The sequence below is a fragment of the Ochotona curzoniae genome, unplaced genomic scaffold (genome assembly GCF_017591425.1).
Source record: "Ochotona curzoniae isolate NIBS_2020 unplaced genomic scaffold, NIBS_Ocur_1.0 contig_3498, whole genome shotgun sequence".
NCBI classification, from domain to species: domain Eukaryota; kingdom Metazoa; phylum Chordata; class Mammalia; order Lagomorpha; family Ochotonidae; genus Ochotona; species Ochotona curzoniae.
In genome coordinates this window covers 12,697,561-12,714,504 of record NW_024465885.1, presented here as the reverse complement: position 1 = coordinate 12,714,504, position 16,944 = coordinate 12,697,561, and the positions used below count along the sequence as shown (strand labels likewise).

Sequence of the window (16,944 nt, the reverse complement as noted above, 5' to 3'; positions counted from 1 at the left end):
ATTTTAAAAGCAGAGTTACAGAGATAGGGTCTCCTGACCTTTGGTTGACTCCCCAAATGGCTGCATAGCTGAGCTGAAGCCAGGGTCCTGGGACTCCTACATGGATGGCAGGAATTGAGGCACATCTTGTGCTGCCTCCCACGCACATCAGTGTGGAGCTGGATTGGAGGAGAAGCAGCTGGGACTTGAACTTGTGTACATATGGGATGCTAGTGTTGCAGGTGGCAGCTTAACTAGCTGTATGGTAATGCCAGATCTGTTACTTTGTCTATGTGGAAAAGTATACAATCTTGGTCACACTTACTTTGCTTAATAGCTCTTTCATGTATTTTTTTCCTAAGAGAAAGAAAAATTTTTTTATGTTAAGGGAATTGACCTAGGGGTTCCTAGATCAGTATTCTTTCTTTGAGGAAGGGAGTATGATTCTTTACAGACACACACACACACACACACACACACACACACACCACGCAAGCCCCAGAGACATTCATTATTACATGTAGATGTGTTTGGTTGTCAGTGTTGTCAGCTTATAGTCAGGAGAGGCTAAACATCCTACAAGGCTCAGGACATGTCTCCGATCACCAAGAAAGAATGGTCAGGTCTGAAATGTCAGCAGTGGAGGAATTCTGCGCTAGTCCAGTGTTTCTCAAACTTCAGTGTGCATGTGAATCACCTGGGATCTGAAAAGGAATGAGGAATCTGATTTAGTGGGTCTGGGTGAATCATGAGATTTTCTGTGTTACCCAAAGTCCCCTGTGATGAAGACTGACAGTAAAGACCAAGCTTAGAGTACTGATGTCATGTAGTTCTTCCATCTTCCTACTCCGAAAGGTAACTCCTATGAGAAAAGAGACCTTGGCTGTCTCATATCCACGGTGGCTACAACTGTTGTTACAACAAATATGTTGTAGGTACATATTTACTGAATGCTTGGATGGAGGAGTTGAAAGAGTAGCAGGCAGGTGCACTGATATTCTTTGAAGAACTCGTCATATACTTATTCTAAAGAAAAAAAAAAACATCCTCTCAACAGAATTGGAAACTTGTTAAAAACCTTCCCCAGGACATCATGGACTCCCTCTGGTTAAAACAACCTGCTCACTCTGTTATTTCACACCGTTCTTTCTGACACAGGGTGAGGATCCAATGGATGTTTATCCAGGTTGATTGCCAAGGTTAGACCCACATAGTAGGAAAAAACAGGGGCCTGCACCCTGATCAAACACTTGGGCCTATCCTGACAGAAAAGGACCTTGATTAAATATTTCCATGTGTATTGTCAGTAGGGCAGAAAGAGAAAGTGGGCAGCCTTAATACCTTCAGGGGAAATTGGGTCAGGATAAACTTCACTGGGTAGCACTGTAGGGAAAGGACATCCTTGAGTGAATGCAGAAAGCTGAGGTTTCTAGTCTGTTATACCCATGAGGCTTCAAGGCTGAGCTTCATTAACACCAGTTGGCAAAACCCATTTCCTTTGTAGTTGAGTTTCCCCGGGTATCCAGTGCTACTCTGTCTTCTTTCCTTCCCACATAGAAATCCATATCAAGCCAAATGTTGGACTCTGATCAAGGAATGCCTTTGCTTCCCAAGGTGGTTCTTTGCTTCTAGAACAAATTTTCTTGGAGCCCAAAGACCCCTCCACTGGTCTTCTCAGAATTGGCTGTGATGGATTGAAGAGAGAATCAGTCAGGGAGAGCAGTATAGCAGGAAGCTGGGCTAAGAAGAGACAAGACAATCAAGGCATGTGAACAGGGCTACAAGGTGCTCTCTGTAGATGGGGCCAAGGAAAGCCAAAAGTTCATCCAGGTGTCGTTGTCAGCAAGCACTTGACAGCAGCCACTCCTCCATTAGAAGTGATGCAAGTGGATGTGTCAATACTGTTGATTCAGGTGTGGTCACTGCATTTTGGGACGTGGTTTGGTAAGCTAGTTTGGCCACGGGATACCTGGAACTTTGCCCCGACTGGGTAGAGTGTAAGACTGTGCTTGGAGCCCATACCTTCACGGAAGAAGTTAATCAAGACTAATGGAGGGTCTGCATCTTTCCTTGGGCCTCCTGGATTCAGGTTGGCTCAAAGGCTGAGGTTAACAGAATGAGATTTGCATGTCTCAGCACAAGCAGTTGAATCAGTTGGAAGATTCCCTATTGTGGGTATCTGTGCTATAGGTAGGTACACGGGGGTGGGTATTGTGGTGTGGCAGTTTAAACTGCTGCTTGCAACACTGGCATCTCATATATGGGTGCCAGAACTGACTGTCCCACTTTTGATCCAGTTTCTTTCTTCCTTCCTTCATTTCTTTCTTTCTTTCCTTCTTCCTTCCTTCCTTCCTTCCTTCCTTCCTTCCTTCCTTCCTTCCTTCCTTCCTTCCTTCCTTCCTTCCTTTCTTTCTTTCTTTCTTTCTTTCTTTCTTTCTTTCTTTCTTTCTTTCTTTCTTTCTTTCTTTCTTTCTTTCTTTCTCTTCTTTCTTTCTCTTCTTTCTCTCTTTCTTTTTTCTTTTTTTCTCCCTTCCTTCCTCTCTCTCTCCCCCTCCTTTCCTTCCTTGGTAAAGATTTATGTATTTTTTTTTTAACTGGAAAACATTTACAGAGAGAAGGAGATACAGATAGAAAGATATTCCATCCAGTGGTTAAATCCACAAGTAGCCACAACAGCCAGAGCTAAGCTAATTCTAAGACAGGAGCAGGAGCCTTACCTGGGTCTCGCACATGGGTGTGCATGCAGGGTTCCAAGGCCTTGGGCCATCCTGCATTGCTTACTCATGCAACACATCCAGCAGAGAATTGGATGGGAAGTGGAGGAGCCAGACATGAACCAGCACCCACATGGGATCCCAGCTAGTGCAAGGTGAGGACTTCAGCAACTAGGCTATTGTGCAAGGCCCAATCCAGCTCTTTCTTAATGCACCTGGGAAGAGAGAGGAAGCTCTTGAACCCTTAGTGTCCATATGGAAGATGCAGATGGAGTTTCTGGCTCCTGGCTTTGGCCTGGCTCAATTTTGGCCTTTGTGGCTGTTTGCCGATTGAACCAGTGAATAGATGATCTTCTCACTATTAATCTCTCTGTCTCTCTTTTTCTGTTAACTTTTCCCCTCGGTAGTGGTGGCGCGGGGATAAAAGTAGGTGTTTTTGTCTTTGTTAAATTCCGTCTTTCCTTCTTATTGTACAAAGAATATAAAAAACTGACATTGAAGGTCCACTACTATCTCTAAATCACCTTTTTAGATGTTTTTGTTTTTGTTTCTGTTTTTTTTTTTTAAAATAACTCGAAACAGAATAAGACAATAAAAAATAATGAACTAGAGATTGAGGGAAACTTCCTTAACCTGAAACAAAATATTTATACAAAACCTGTAGCTCACATTATGCTTAATGATAAGAAACTTGATGCTAGGGCTGGCATTGTAGTGTACCTGGCACCTGCTATGCCAGCTTCCCTTATGGGCATCTGGCTTCTTTGCTTTCGATTCAGTTCCATGCTAATGATCTACCAAAAGTAGAAGATGGCCTAAGTGTTTTGGCCACTGCCACCAATATGGAAAACTTAGAGGAAGCTCCTGGCTTCTAGTTTTAGCATGGCCCATCTTTGGCCATGGTAGCCATATGAGGAAAGTCAGCAGATCGACAATCTCTCTCTCTATCTCTCCATCTTTTATAATTCCAGCTTTCAAATAAATTGATTGGGCTTAAGAAAAAGGAAGTGACTAGATGATATGCCCTTGAGATTGTTAGTGAGACAATGAAGGATGCTTCTTGTCATCAGTGCCATCCAGAATCATATTAAAACTCTTGACTGAATCAATAAGCTAATTAAAAGGAAGCAAAAAGTATAAAATTTTGGAAAAAAAGAAAAACCTAGTTCACAGGTAACATAATGGCCTATGCAGGAAGTCTTACAGAGTTAACAAGAAAATGTCTGCACTTAATGAGTGATCTAGCAAGATTGTTGCATACATGATTAATATCTAAAAGTCAAATGCTTTCCTGTTTACAGCATGAAAATTCCAGTTTGAAATTAGAAACAAAATACCACTTTGCATCAGAAAAAAGAAAGAAAACCAATATTTATGTAAAAATCTAACAAAGTATGTGCCAGAGCTATATGAGGAAAGCTACAAACCTCTGATGCAAGAAATAGATCTAAGTAAATGGAAAATACATGTTTATTAATAGAATAAACATTGTTAAGATGTCAGTTCCTTCCCATTTTAAGAAATATGTGTCTTATTTATTGGAAAGGTGGAATGACATAGAGGAAGAGACACAGAGAGAGAGCGTCCATATGCTGGTTTACTCCTGAGATGGTAGCAACTGTCCAAGGTTGGGCCAAGCTGAAGTCAGGAGAGAGGAATGCTATCTTGCTCTCCCATATCAGTGGCAGGCCCACAAGTAGATGACTTGTGTCATCTACTACTGCTTTCCCTGGTGCATTTGCAGGGAGCTGGATTGGGAACTTGAACAGATCCTCAAATGTGATTCCAGTGTTGAAGGTTGCTGCTCTTAAGCCACAGCATCTGCCCTTTTTTACTAATTTAATCAATAGATTTCACACAATACCATTCCAAATTCCAACACTTGATTTTGTGAGTGCTGGCGACCTGCTTCTGAAATTTATATGGAAACGTCAAAGACCCAGAATCAGCAAAGCATTTTTAAAAGAATAAAAATAGAACCAGGATACAAGCACTACCCAACTTCAAAACTTTGAAGTTTAAAGCTGTAGTGATCAAGATGTGGATATTTATCAAAGAATAGATGAAAGAATGAAGCAGTGTAAGGCACCCAGAAAGTCTCTTGCAAATGTGGTTATCTGCTTCTTCATAAAGTGGAAAAAGTAATTCTGTACTGAAAAGATAATCGTTTCAACAAGTAACGCTCCATCAGTTGTGCATGCCATGCCGAGCAGGATCCTGTAGAGCAACAAAATCAGCGGTAAGAGGAGATTTAATACGTGAGTTGATGTGAGGTTATGAAGGCCAATGATAGGCTCTCTGAAAACTGAAGAAGTCACAGCTTTGGGAATAGAATTCAGTTTGGGTCTGAAGACCTGTAACTGGGTCCCCATGATGTAATTCTGAGAGACCAAAGAGCTGAAAACCAGAGGATGTGATGCCTGAGGGCAGGACAGTTATGACCCTGGTCAAGAATAGATGTCAGATCCCTTTCCCTCTGCCTTTTTGTTCTACTTGACCCCTCAAGGACTAAACGGTGTACATCAGTCCTGTCTTCTACTCAGTCTTCTGATTCAAGTGCTAATCTCCAGAAACATTCTCCTGGATGCACCCAGACATGTTTCACCAATTCTCTGGGTATTCCTTAACCCAAACAAATCAAAGCAAAATAATCATCTCACTTGTATGTAAAAAAATAATGTACGCATTTATACTCACATGCAAATACACACACTATACATATAGACCATTAATCTTTTTTTCTTTTTAATGCAAACCCATAAAGGCTGTTTATTCAAAACTAACCTAGGCTCCCAGCCCAGCAGGATGGGAGAGCAATAGCAGCCATCCTGGTAGTGGCCACTGCCGCTGCCAAGGTGGCTGGAGCAGGAAAAGCTGCAGCAGAAGGGGAAGAAGATGGTCCAGAAGGAAACAAAAAGAAAAAGGGCTTAGGTTCAACAGCATGGGGTTCTTACACATTTCAGGCCTATTCCACACAATTATACAGTCATGATTGGTCAGTTTAACTGTTAACTTTTTAAAAAGAGCAAGTTGGCAGGCTTCTGTTGGTGGGTTTGAAGCAAGCAACTTTCAAAAAGTACAAACTGATGGGCTATAGGGTAGTGGGTCTTGTCTAACACCAGGGGCCCCCTTCCTGAGGAGTGCTCTGCCTATGTGACCTGCCAGGTTTTCTGCCAGGTGTCACGTAGACTGTCAGACCTGGAGCTCACACAGCCCCCAGCCAAGCAAGTAAGGCAGAAATCACAAAAGCCTTATATCAGACAGAACATATGTTATTTGTCCATTTGGGACTGGTGTATTTTGCTGAGCATAATGGTCTCTGGTTGGGACCAATTGGTGCAAGGGTAGGATTCTGTTCTTTTTAATGGCTGAGTAGATGTACCACAGTTTCTTAATCTTTGTCTATAGAGGGTACAGTTTTTCTTTGAATAAGGATGCTAAACTCTGGTTGTTCATGCTGTCTAATTATATTTATCTCTAATAACTTTCCAGCCTGTCACACATTTTCAGGTTTATTTGTGGTATGGCAGGAGAGAGGCAAGGACTCAGGATGGACTGGGGATGAATCCCAGCCCATTACTCATCCCCAGCATGACCTTAGACATTATAGTTCATCTCTGACTCCTTCCTTCTCTTTGTCTGTAAACTGGGGGGGAGGGCAGTGGGTGTGAAAACAGGGCTGATTCAGAGCTTTGTTGTGAGGATTAAAGAAGTCAAAACACAGAGCACTTATATACAATAAAACATACTTTGGTGAATTTGGACAAATGTATATGATTCTGTATTTATTGTCTTAGTCAATACATAGAATATTCCTGTCACCTTGAAAGTTTCTTCATCCTCTTGCATTCAGTTCCTTCCACCTTATTCTCAAGTAACCACTGATCTACTTTCCATCACTGTAGTTATCTTTTCTATAATTTCATATAAGGGGAGCTATGCCATTTTTGTTCTATTGTGTTTTAGCGAGAGAGAGAGAGAAAGAAAGAGAATCTCCCCTATCTGCTGGTTTATTCCACCTGATGCCCACAGCAGCTGGAGCTGAGCTAGACCAAAAAGCCCAGGAGTGGGGCCCGGTGGCGTGGCCTACTGGCTAAAGTCCTCACCTTGAAGTCCTCACCGGGATCCCATATGGGCGCCGGTTCTAATCCAGGCAGCTCCACTTCCCCCCATCCAGCTCCCTGCTTGTGGCCTGGGAAAGCAGTTGAGGACGGTCCAAAGCCTTGGGACTCTGCACCCACGTGGGAGACCCAGAAGAAGTTCCTGGTTCCTGGCTTCTGATCAGCGCAGCACTGGCCATTGTGCTCACTTGGGGAGTGAATCATCAGACGAAAGATCTTCCTCTCTGTCTCTCCTCCTCTCTGTATATCTGACTTTGTAATAAAAATAAATAAATCTAAATAAAAATAAATAAAAATAAATAAAAGCCCAGGAATGACATGAGTGGTGGGAACCCCAGTGTGCACTATAGGAAGCTGGAATTAGGAGCAGAGCTTTCACTTGGATTCAGGTAATTAAATATGGAATGTATGTGTTCCTCTCATGTAGCTTTTTAAAAAATTATTATTACAGATATGTGTCACATTTAAAAAAATTCATTTACTAGATTTTAGGCATTTGGGTTATTTCAAGTTTTCGTTATTGTGAATACAGCTACTGTGAATTTCTGTGTACCATCTTTGTGTGGACATATCGTTTCTTTTGGATAAATACCTTGGAGTGGAATCATTGGGGTGGGTGGTAAGTATGTTTTAAAAGTGACACAGTGCTTACCAAGGGGTATGTAACCATTTTGTGTTTCTACCTGCAGTGTTTAAGAATCACCGTTGGCCATTTCTTGTCAATAATTCATATTGTCAACTGTTTGTATCGAAAATCTGGCCATGCTGATGAACATATATTGATATTTTTAATCTAGCATTTCCCAAATAACTAACAATGTTCAGCACCTTTTCATGAGCTTAGTCTCCATTTTCATGTAAAAGTTTCAAATTTGTTTTAAGATCTATTTATTTTTATGTGAACAGCAGTTTTTACAGAGAAAGATCTTTCATTTGCTGGTTTACTCTCCGAATGGCTGCTCTGTCCAGAGCCAAGCCAATCCGAGGCTGGGAGCCAGGAGCCTCCTCCAGGTCTCTCACATGGCTGTAGGGACTCGAGGACTTGGGTCATCCTCTGTGGCTTTCCCATGCCATAAGCAGAGAGCTGGATCAAAAATGGAGCAACTGAGACAGGGACTGGTGCTCTTAAGGGATGCCAGTTCCACAGGCTGGAAGATTAACATGCTACGTCACTATGCCGGGCCCCTCAAGCTTATTTTTTAAATATATATTTATTTTTATTGGACAGTCAGATATACAGAGAGGAGGGAAACAGAAAGGAAGATCTGAGTCCACTGATTCACTCCGCAAGTAGCCACAATGGCCGGAGCTGAGCCAATCCAAAGCCAGGAACTTCTGGGACTTCCATATGGGTGCAGGGTCCCGATGCCTTCAGCTGTCCTCAACTGCTTTCCCAGGCAGCAAGCAGGGAGCTGGATGGGAAGCAGGGCTGCCGGGATTAGAACCGGCACCCATATGGGTTCCTGGTGCAGGCAGATTGTGGACTTCAGTCACTAGGTTACTGCACTGGACCCTGCCCCTCAGATTTTAAGCTTTGAAGTGGTAGAATTTCTCTGTCTCTTTCTTAATTATTCTGCTTTTTTATGTCTTATTTTAACAAATTTGAGGACCAGCATTGTGACACTGTGGATTAGGCTGTCATTTTAAATTCCAGTGTCTCAAATTAGAGGGCTGATTTGAGCTTTAGCTACTCTGCTTCCAATCTAGCTTCCGGAAGGGCAATGGAAGATGGCTCAAGTACTTGGGAGACCCAAATGGAGTGTCTGGCTCCTGGCTTTGTCTGATCCAGCCCAGCTATAGCCGTAGCAACCATTTGGGTAGTGAACCAGTAGATGCATGATATGTCTCTCTTTCTCCCTTGCTGTCTTTCAAATAGGTAAGCAGTTAAATTTTTTAACATAAATAATAAAAATTAAAAGTCTTGGGCAGGCATTGTGGGTATAGTAGATTGGGATGCCTGCATGCCATAGTGCATCACTGGTTTGAGTTAACTTCTCGCTTCCAATCGAGCTTCTTGCTAATATAAAGGCAGTATATATAAAGGCAGTGAAGGACTGGCCAAGTGCTTAGGCCTCTCCTCCCTTTTGGCAGACCAGATGGAATTGTGTGCTTCTTGTTTCAGTCTGTCACAGCTCTGGTTACTGGGTGTATTGAGGGAGTGAATTGGGGTATGGAAGATTCTCTCTCTCTCTCTCTCTCTCTCTCTCTCTCTCTCTCTCTCGATGCCTTTGAAGTAGTAAAAATAAATAAATTTTTTTTTAAAGTGAAGAGTCTTTCTGAGGTGAGCATCTGGCCTGAAGTTTAAGATGTCAGTGTCTTCTATTGAAGTATGTACATTTGATGTGTAGCTCCTGCTCCTGGCTCCAACATGCTGCTGATGCAGACCCTGGGATGTGGCCGTGATGGCTCAAGTAATTTGGTTCTTGCTGCCATGGGGGAAGCTGGCTTGCAGTCCAGGCTTTGGCCCGGCCTGGCTCCAGCTGTTTTTGGTCATTTGAGAAGTGAATTAGCAGATGGCCATGTTCTCTGTCACATGTTCTTTCTCTATTAAAGTCTGTCAAAGTAATTCTTTCTCCTCCCCAAATCATAAAGACATTCTTAAATATTTTCTCCAAAAAGTTTTAAAATTTGATTTTCAAAAATCAATAATGAATCTACTTGGGTTCATTTTCTCATCTGGTGTGACTGCAGATCTGATCTAACCCTTATCCGCCAGCAGATTGGCCATTGTATTCTCATTTCTGTCCCTTTCCATCTTCTCATATACAGGTTCTGGCTATTTCTTCTGTTGTCTCCCACGTGAGAGACTACCATGTCTCTTGTATGTTTCTGCCAGTATGCATCTTCTCATTTCTATTCCATATGTTTGAAGGGCTCCATTTTAACTTTAGCTTTTAAAGTTCTATTCCTTGTTCAAGATCTAGTTCAAGTGGCCTTAAAGATTTTGTATTATATTTATATCTTTTTCCTTCTCTTGAGTTAAATGAAGGAGCTCAATGTCCCTAGAACATTTTATCTCTTTACTATAAATATTAGCTCATCTTGAAGGTACCACAACCACTATTGTGTCTGTCCTCTTTGTCTACCAGGTTATGAGTTCTTACATGTTTTATGGTGGGCAGAATAATGGTCAATAATTCTACCACATTCTAATTCCTGGAATGTACACATATATCACCTTCTATGGCAAAAGGAAATGAGCAGGCATGATTAAATCAAGGAGTCTGAGATGAGATTATCTTTGTTTATTCAAGCAAGCCAGTCTAACTTAATGAATTGTTAGATTTGGAGAGAATCTTCAGCAGTTGAATTCAGCATCAGTGGGATGTGTGGTTGAAGAAGCACTGTCAGACAAATGCAACATTACTTGTAACAATCTTTTTAAAAAGAACAACCATAAACATTTATAAAATAAACAAATTTATATCTTGTGGTTGGGAAAGTCCAAAGTCAAGATGCCAGCATCAGGTACATCAGATGGCAAATGAACATGTGGACAAGACAGAAAGAGAGATGGAAGAGGAGAGAGAGAGAGCGAGAGAGAGAGAGAGAGAGAGTCTGGGAGAGAGAGAATGAGCATCAGAAAGCCAAGGAAGTCAAACCTGCTTTTATATCAACCCATGCTCTCAATAACTAGCTCAATATCATGATAATGGCCTCAATGCTCAGGAAGGTAAAGCACTCATGATCTAAGTGCTTTTTGTCATCACCTCCCAATATCATCACACTGAAAAATTTTAACATGTTTTGGAGGATACATGTAAACACTATCAGCTACTGAATTTTCTGGAGTCTTAGTTTTCTGATAAGGAAACACTCCAGATATGTCCATGATAGAGATAGTAATCCTTTCTTGAATTGTCTGTATTCATAGTAGGGGTTCAATGTCAGATATCTCTATCCCATCTCAAGTCCATCATTCCCAGCAGACTAGTCCAGGTTTTAATTTCTTTGAAGAGTTTCTGGCAAGTGGGTGTATTCCTTGAAGGCAAGTGAGTTATCTCTACAAAGCTGCAGTGCCTAAAATGTAATTGGTATTTTCTGTGGGTTGAATGAGGATATGAATGGGAGTGAATAGTACAAACTCACCTAGGAATGTTGAGAGAATGAGAGTGTGGTGGGGAAGGGAAAGGCATTATATTCAGGATATTAGGGATGCTTAGGATATTAGGATATTTGAGACCTAGTGGGACTACGGGATTTCCCAATCATCTTTTCAGTTGTTACATGTGTTTCAGTAAGCTAAATGCATGTGGATATAGTTTTATTGACATTTCTATTGTACACATAAGTATCATCTGTTTTCTATGTATTGTACAAGAATCATAGCAAGGTCAGGCAGACCAGAGTTGATCAATAATATGTTGAAATATCAGGGCTTGATCCTGGGAGTTTAGGTAGCTGTTCAAACCTTCATGATTTTTCCTTTCCTTCTTTTCAGAGGTTGTCTTATATGATTAATTTTTAATCACCAAATAATTACATGTATGTATGGGGTAGAGTGTACATGTTGATACACATTTATGTTGTAGAAATCAGAATGTTTCATATATCCATCACCTCATACATATATGTCATTCATTTGTAAGGAGAATGTTCAAAATCTCCTATAGCTATTTTATGCATTGTCACCTGACAGTGCTATGGAGCAATGGAACTTCTTCTTCCTGTCTAATCCACAGACCACTCTTCCTCTTTCTGCCCCTTTGCGACTTCCTCCACCATTCCTGTAACCACTGATCTACTCTTTACTTCCATGAGATCCGCTTCTTGGACTCCCAAGTGTAAGGGAGATACTTGTTTTTCTATGCCTGGTTTATTTTACTTAACATAATGCCCTTCAAGTTCTTCCATGCTAATATGAATTACAGGATTTTGTTTTTGTTACAAATGAGTAGTGTTTCATTGGGTGTCTTTGTCACATTGTTTTGATCATTCTTTCATTGATAGACACTTAGGTTAATTCTCTGTCTTAGAATTTTTATCATAGTTATGCAATAAATGTGGAATAGAAGTATAACTTCCTCATTCCTGATTTCATTTCCTTTGGAGACATACCCAGTAATGGTACTATCAAATTATAGAGGAGTTTTATTTATATTGACTCATGTTTTTCTGTCAACATATGTAACTTAATTTTTCTCCACATTCATGCCAGAGCTTGTTGTTACTTGTGTCCTTAATAATAGTATTTCTAATTGCATAATGTGATTTTTAAAAAATTAATAGCCAGGCCCGGTGTGGCCTAGCAGCTAAAGTCCTCGCCTTGAACACACCGGGACCCCTTTTGGGCACTGGTTCTAATCCTGGCAGCTCCACTTCCCATCCAGCTCCCTGCTTGTGGCCTGGGAAAGCAGTCAAAGACGGCCCAATGCTTTGGGACCCTGCACCGTGTGGATACCCGGAAGAAGTGGATATCCGTGTGGGATACCCAGAAGAAGTTCCTAGATCCTGACTTCAGATTGGCATAGCATTGGCTGTTGTGCTCACTTGGGGAGTGAATCATCGGACGGAAGATCTTCCTCTCTGTCTCTCCTCCTCTCTGTACATCTGATTTTGTAATAAATAAGTAAATCTTTTAAAAAAATCTGCCTTTCCAATATAAACAAACAAACAAATAAATAAATAAAGGCATCTTTAAAAAAATAAAAAATTAATAGCCTAGAAGTGTAAACAACAAAAGCAAAAATAGATACATTAGTCTATGCTAGACTGAAATACTTCTGCATAGCAAAGAAAGCAATGAATAGAATGAAGACACAACTGACAGAATGTAGGAACATCATTATAAATTATGAATTTGAAAATTAATTATTTAAAATCCAAAAGTATATAAAGAATTACATAGCAAAACCCTATATTATTTTAAAATGGGCAAAAAATCTTCTAAGATACACAAATGATGAAAAAATGTCCAGCATCACTAACTACTACAGAAATTTTTTTTATTCAAATGGGATTTCTGGGGTCCGGCGCGGTGGCGCAAGTGGTTAAAGGTCCTCGCCTTGCACGCCCGGGATCCCATATGGGCGCCGGTTCTAATCCCGGCAGCCCCGCTTCCCTTCCAGCTCCCTGCCTGTGGCCTGGGAAAGCAGTTGAGGACGGCCCAAAGCTTTGGGAACCTGCACCCGTGTGGGAGACCCGGAAGAGGCTCCTGGCTTCGGATCGGCATAGGATCGGCCCGTTGCGCTCACTTGGGGAGTGAATCATCGGATGGAAGATCTTCCTCTCTGTCTCTCCTCTCTGTATATCCGCCTTTCCAATGAAAAAATAATAAAAATAAATCTTTAAAAAAAAATGGGATTTCTGAATCCTGGCCATATTATCTGGGAAGAGATACTTGTATGCTCTATGTATTTATTTATTTGAAAAATATTTATTTGAAGGACAGAGTAACAGAGAGAGGGACAAGAAGAGAGAGATGTTCCGTCTATTAGTTCATTCTCCAAATTGCCACAACAGTTAGGATTGGGCCAGACTAAGGCCAGGATCCAGGAACCCCATCTGGATCTCCTCTGTGCAGGAACCTAAGTACTTGGATCATCTGCTGCTTCCCAGGTGCACTGGCAGGAGGTGGAGCAAATGGGACACTAACCGGCACGCTGACACAGATGTTGGCATCCCAAGAAGCGGCTTAACCCACTGTACTTCGTTACTTTTATCATTGAGATAACAGGCAGCCGAGAGTGAATGAAAAGCCTTGCTTACAGTCCAAAACTTTCCCTTCTGCCTCTTTGCTTCCGCTCTGGCCACTGTTGAGGTCTGCCTTTTCTGTGTGCCCTGGAGTATGCCTCTGTTACACGACTTCAGAATGACTTATTTCAACACGTCTCCTTGTCAGCAGGCATCTCTCCGCATCTTAGGCATGTTAGTTTTCTTAACAACAGTCAACAGAACTTTTAACTAGTGTTTCAGGAAGGGACATATTTCAGTATTTCTTTTTCTTTTTGAAATTTCCTTTATCTTCTGTGTACCTCCTATAACAAACAACATTATATTTATTCTCTGATGGGTACTTGAGGCCGCTGATGTGCTGCAATTCTGTTCTTTCATTTTTCTTCTTATAACTTTGGGGTTTAGCCATGTCTCATACTTGACACCTGTGACAATCTCTTGCTTGAGGCACTGCAGGGTAGGAACCGGTTTATCTTCTTAGACTTTATAGCACACGATCTATTATATTACCGCTGTTATCATTCCCTTTGTCTTTTGTCCATCTTAATGGCCTGAAAGAAAGGTCATGTGTTTCATATGTATTGGTTCTCAGAGCAAGTGCCACGTGACTGAAGCTAGTGAACTGGCAAGTGGGATGACAAGGTGAGTGTCACCTGGAACTGTTTTGTGGCGTAAGGGTTGCACAGGGTAGCAGAATGCCTAAAAGGGCGTGTTCCCTGGCTTTAAATGCATTGTGACATAGTGTGAAGGTTTGTCTTCTCTATTGCATGTGCCAAAGAGAAGCACATTGGTTAGTCTCAGAGGAGGAGGGGGAGCTAACATAGAATTTAGGGCCAGTTTCGCATCTGCTTTTCCTTCTGGAGTCTGAAACTGTTATAAATTCGTGAGAGAAGAGACTTGAATTGGACTTTACATTGAGGTAAGGATCAATTAAGATTACTCTTTACAAAGAGTTGAAATTTGGGAAATAAAGTGTATTGACAGAGTAAGAAACAATTTCAAAGCTGCCTGTACTTGCATATATTTTGCTTTGAGTGTTAAGTCAGGTAACAAACTGAAGCTCAAGAAATAGTTCGCTTTTATACTGGAATTAACAAATGTGTTTTAAAAGACAAGTCACTGAGACTTAGAAGTACTTTTTTTATGGTGACTAGAGAGGAAGTATTAATCAAATTTTTCTCAAAATGGTTTTCATTTTAAAGTTCAGTTGGCTGCTTGGTTGAGATTCCACCAAGAACATTGTTGAGTCCCTTCTGAAGCTATTTTGAGTTCTCTCATCTTTCCTCTCTGATTTGTGTGGCTGTAACTCCTGGATTAAGTTATACCCAGTAGTGTCTTTAAGTGCTAGAGTTTAAAAGCATTTCTCTGTGGGATGGTGAGTAAATGTGTGTAGATGGTAGCCAGTGGCAAGTAAGAGGGTACCCTAAGGAGGGTATGTTTCTTGCTTTCAGCTTAGAGCATGCTGGTTATGCCATTAGGAGTGAAGGGTTTCTTTGGATGGAAGAAGAGTAAAGACTTTTAGGATGAACCACTGCTGGAAGGCAGTGATTGAACCTTGTAGCTTGGGTGAAGCTGTCATCAGAAGACTGCCAGTGGTAGATCAGGCAGGCAGGGTCCAGAGGAAGGGCCTGCTGATTTCCTGCCTCAGCCTTTTACCTGGAGGTTCTGCTAGATACTAGCCAAGTAAATTCTGCCCTATGGGTGAGAAAAGCTTGTGTTCTATCATTGGAGGATGTGTCTGCTCTTTGGGTTTAAAAGTCATCAAACTCTGTGGTATTGTACTTGGTTCACCTTCAGACAATAGTAGAGTAGGGAACTAGAGATGGATTGCTGGATAATGTATTTTTTTATAAGATGTATTTATTTTTATTGGAAAGGCAGATTCACGGAGAGGAGAGACAGAAAGATCTTCCATACGCTGGATCACTTCGCAAGTGGCTGCAATGGCCAGAGCTGAGCCGATCCAAAGCCAGAAGCCAGGAGCCTCCTTTGAGTCTCCTACGTGATTGCACGGTGCCAAAGCTTTGGACCAACCTCACTACTTTCTTAGGTCAAAATCAGGGAGCTGGATGTGAAGTGGAGCAGCCAAGACACAGAACTGGCACCTGTATGGGATTTTTCTGCCTGCCAAGTGAGGATTTAGTCATTGAGACATTGAATTGGGCCAGTGGATATTGCTTTTGAAAACATAAGAGTGAAGTGCAATCTAAAGATGTAGGCAATTGTCTTCACAATGAAAGTGAAGTAAAAATTCTGAATGCTATTTTCGCTTTCCCTGCTTTGAATTTATTTTGTGTGGATTTTTAAAATACAGATAAATTGGAGCTCTTAGATTGTTTCAGATTAAAAGGTAAATGTAGGGCCCCAGTGCGGCAGCTTAGTGGCTGAAGTTCTTGCCTTGAACACACCAGGATGCTATATGGGTGCCACTTTGTGTCCTGGTGGCCTCACTTCCCATCCAGCTCCCTGCTTGAGGCCTGGAAAAGCAGTCAAGGACGGCCCAAAGCCTTGGGACTCTGCACCAAGATGGGAAGAAGCTCCTGGCTCCTGGCTTCAGATTAGCTCAGCTCTGGTCATTGTGGCCACTTGGGGAGCGAATCAGCCAGCGGACGATCTTCCTCTCTGTTTCTCCTCTTCTCTGTATATCTGACTATCCAATAAAATAAGTAAATATTAAAAAAAAAAAAAGCAAAGGCATAGAAGTACTAGTACTAAGGCAGGAAAGGCTAATTCCTGCCTCCTCTTTGTTGTTACCCTGCTATCTTACATCAAAAGCCTTCACTGCTCCCCATTGCTTTATGGTTACATGCCGATGGAGTGTGGAGATCCACTTGTTCTTTCATCCTTTGGGATTGCACATAATAAAAGCTCACATAGTTCAGGACTAATTTTTTTAAAAAGATTTATTTATTTATTGGAAAGTCAGACATACAGAGAGGAAGAGAGACAGAGAGGAAGATCTTCCATCCGATGATTCAATCCCCAAGTGAGCGCAATGGCCAGTGCTATGCCAATCCGAAGCCAGGATCCAGGAACTTCTTCCGGGTCTCCCACACAAATGCAGGGTCCCAAAGCTTTGGATTGTCCTCATCTGCTTTCCCAGGCCATAAGCCGGGAGCTGGATGGGAAGCGGAGCTGCCGGGATTAGAACCAGCGCCCATATGGGATCCTGGCGCATTCAAGATGAGGACTTTAGCCACTAGGCCACGCTGCTGGGCCCAAGACTAATTTTTTAAAGCACTGACCTAAAATAGAGTACATCTCTTTATTAGCCTGAAGTACTCCAACATGTGACAGTGGTGTGAACCGAACACTTAATTTGATTTGATTTGGTATCCATCTGGCTAAATGAAACTAAGTAATTTAACCAATAAGCCTCAAATTTTAAATGTTTTGGCACTTGAGAGGGATTTTTTAAAAATAAAATCTGAAGCAGGCTGGTCGTCCTTTATGTT

At 41.6% G+C, this 16,944-nt stretch overlaps 1 protein-coding gene across 3 annotated transcripts in view; it reads left to right on the top strand.

Moving 5' to 3' along the window:
* TMEM45A (transmembrane protein 45A) overlaps positions 1-16,944 on the top strand; it is an 82,934-nt gene that overhangs the window by 43,582 nt on the left and 22,408 nt on the right. Inside the window, exon 1 of one of the 3 annotated variants that reach the window (XM_040980566.1) lies at positions 14,234-14,408. The exons of 1 other annotated variant lie outside the window; for it this stretch is intronic. The gene's annotated coding sequence lies outside the window, so the exon portion shown is untranslated. Of the gene's footprint in view, positions 1-14,233; positions 14,409-16,944 lie in introns of those variants that run through there. One more of the 3 variants, XM_040980570.1, reaches the window with a different exon arrangement.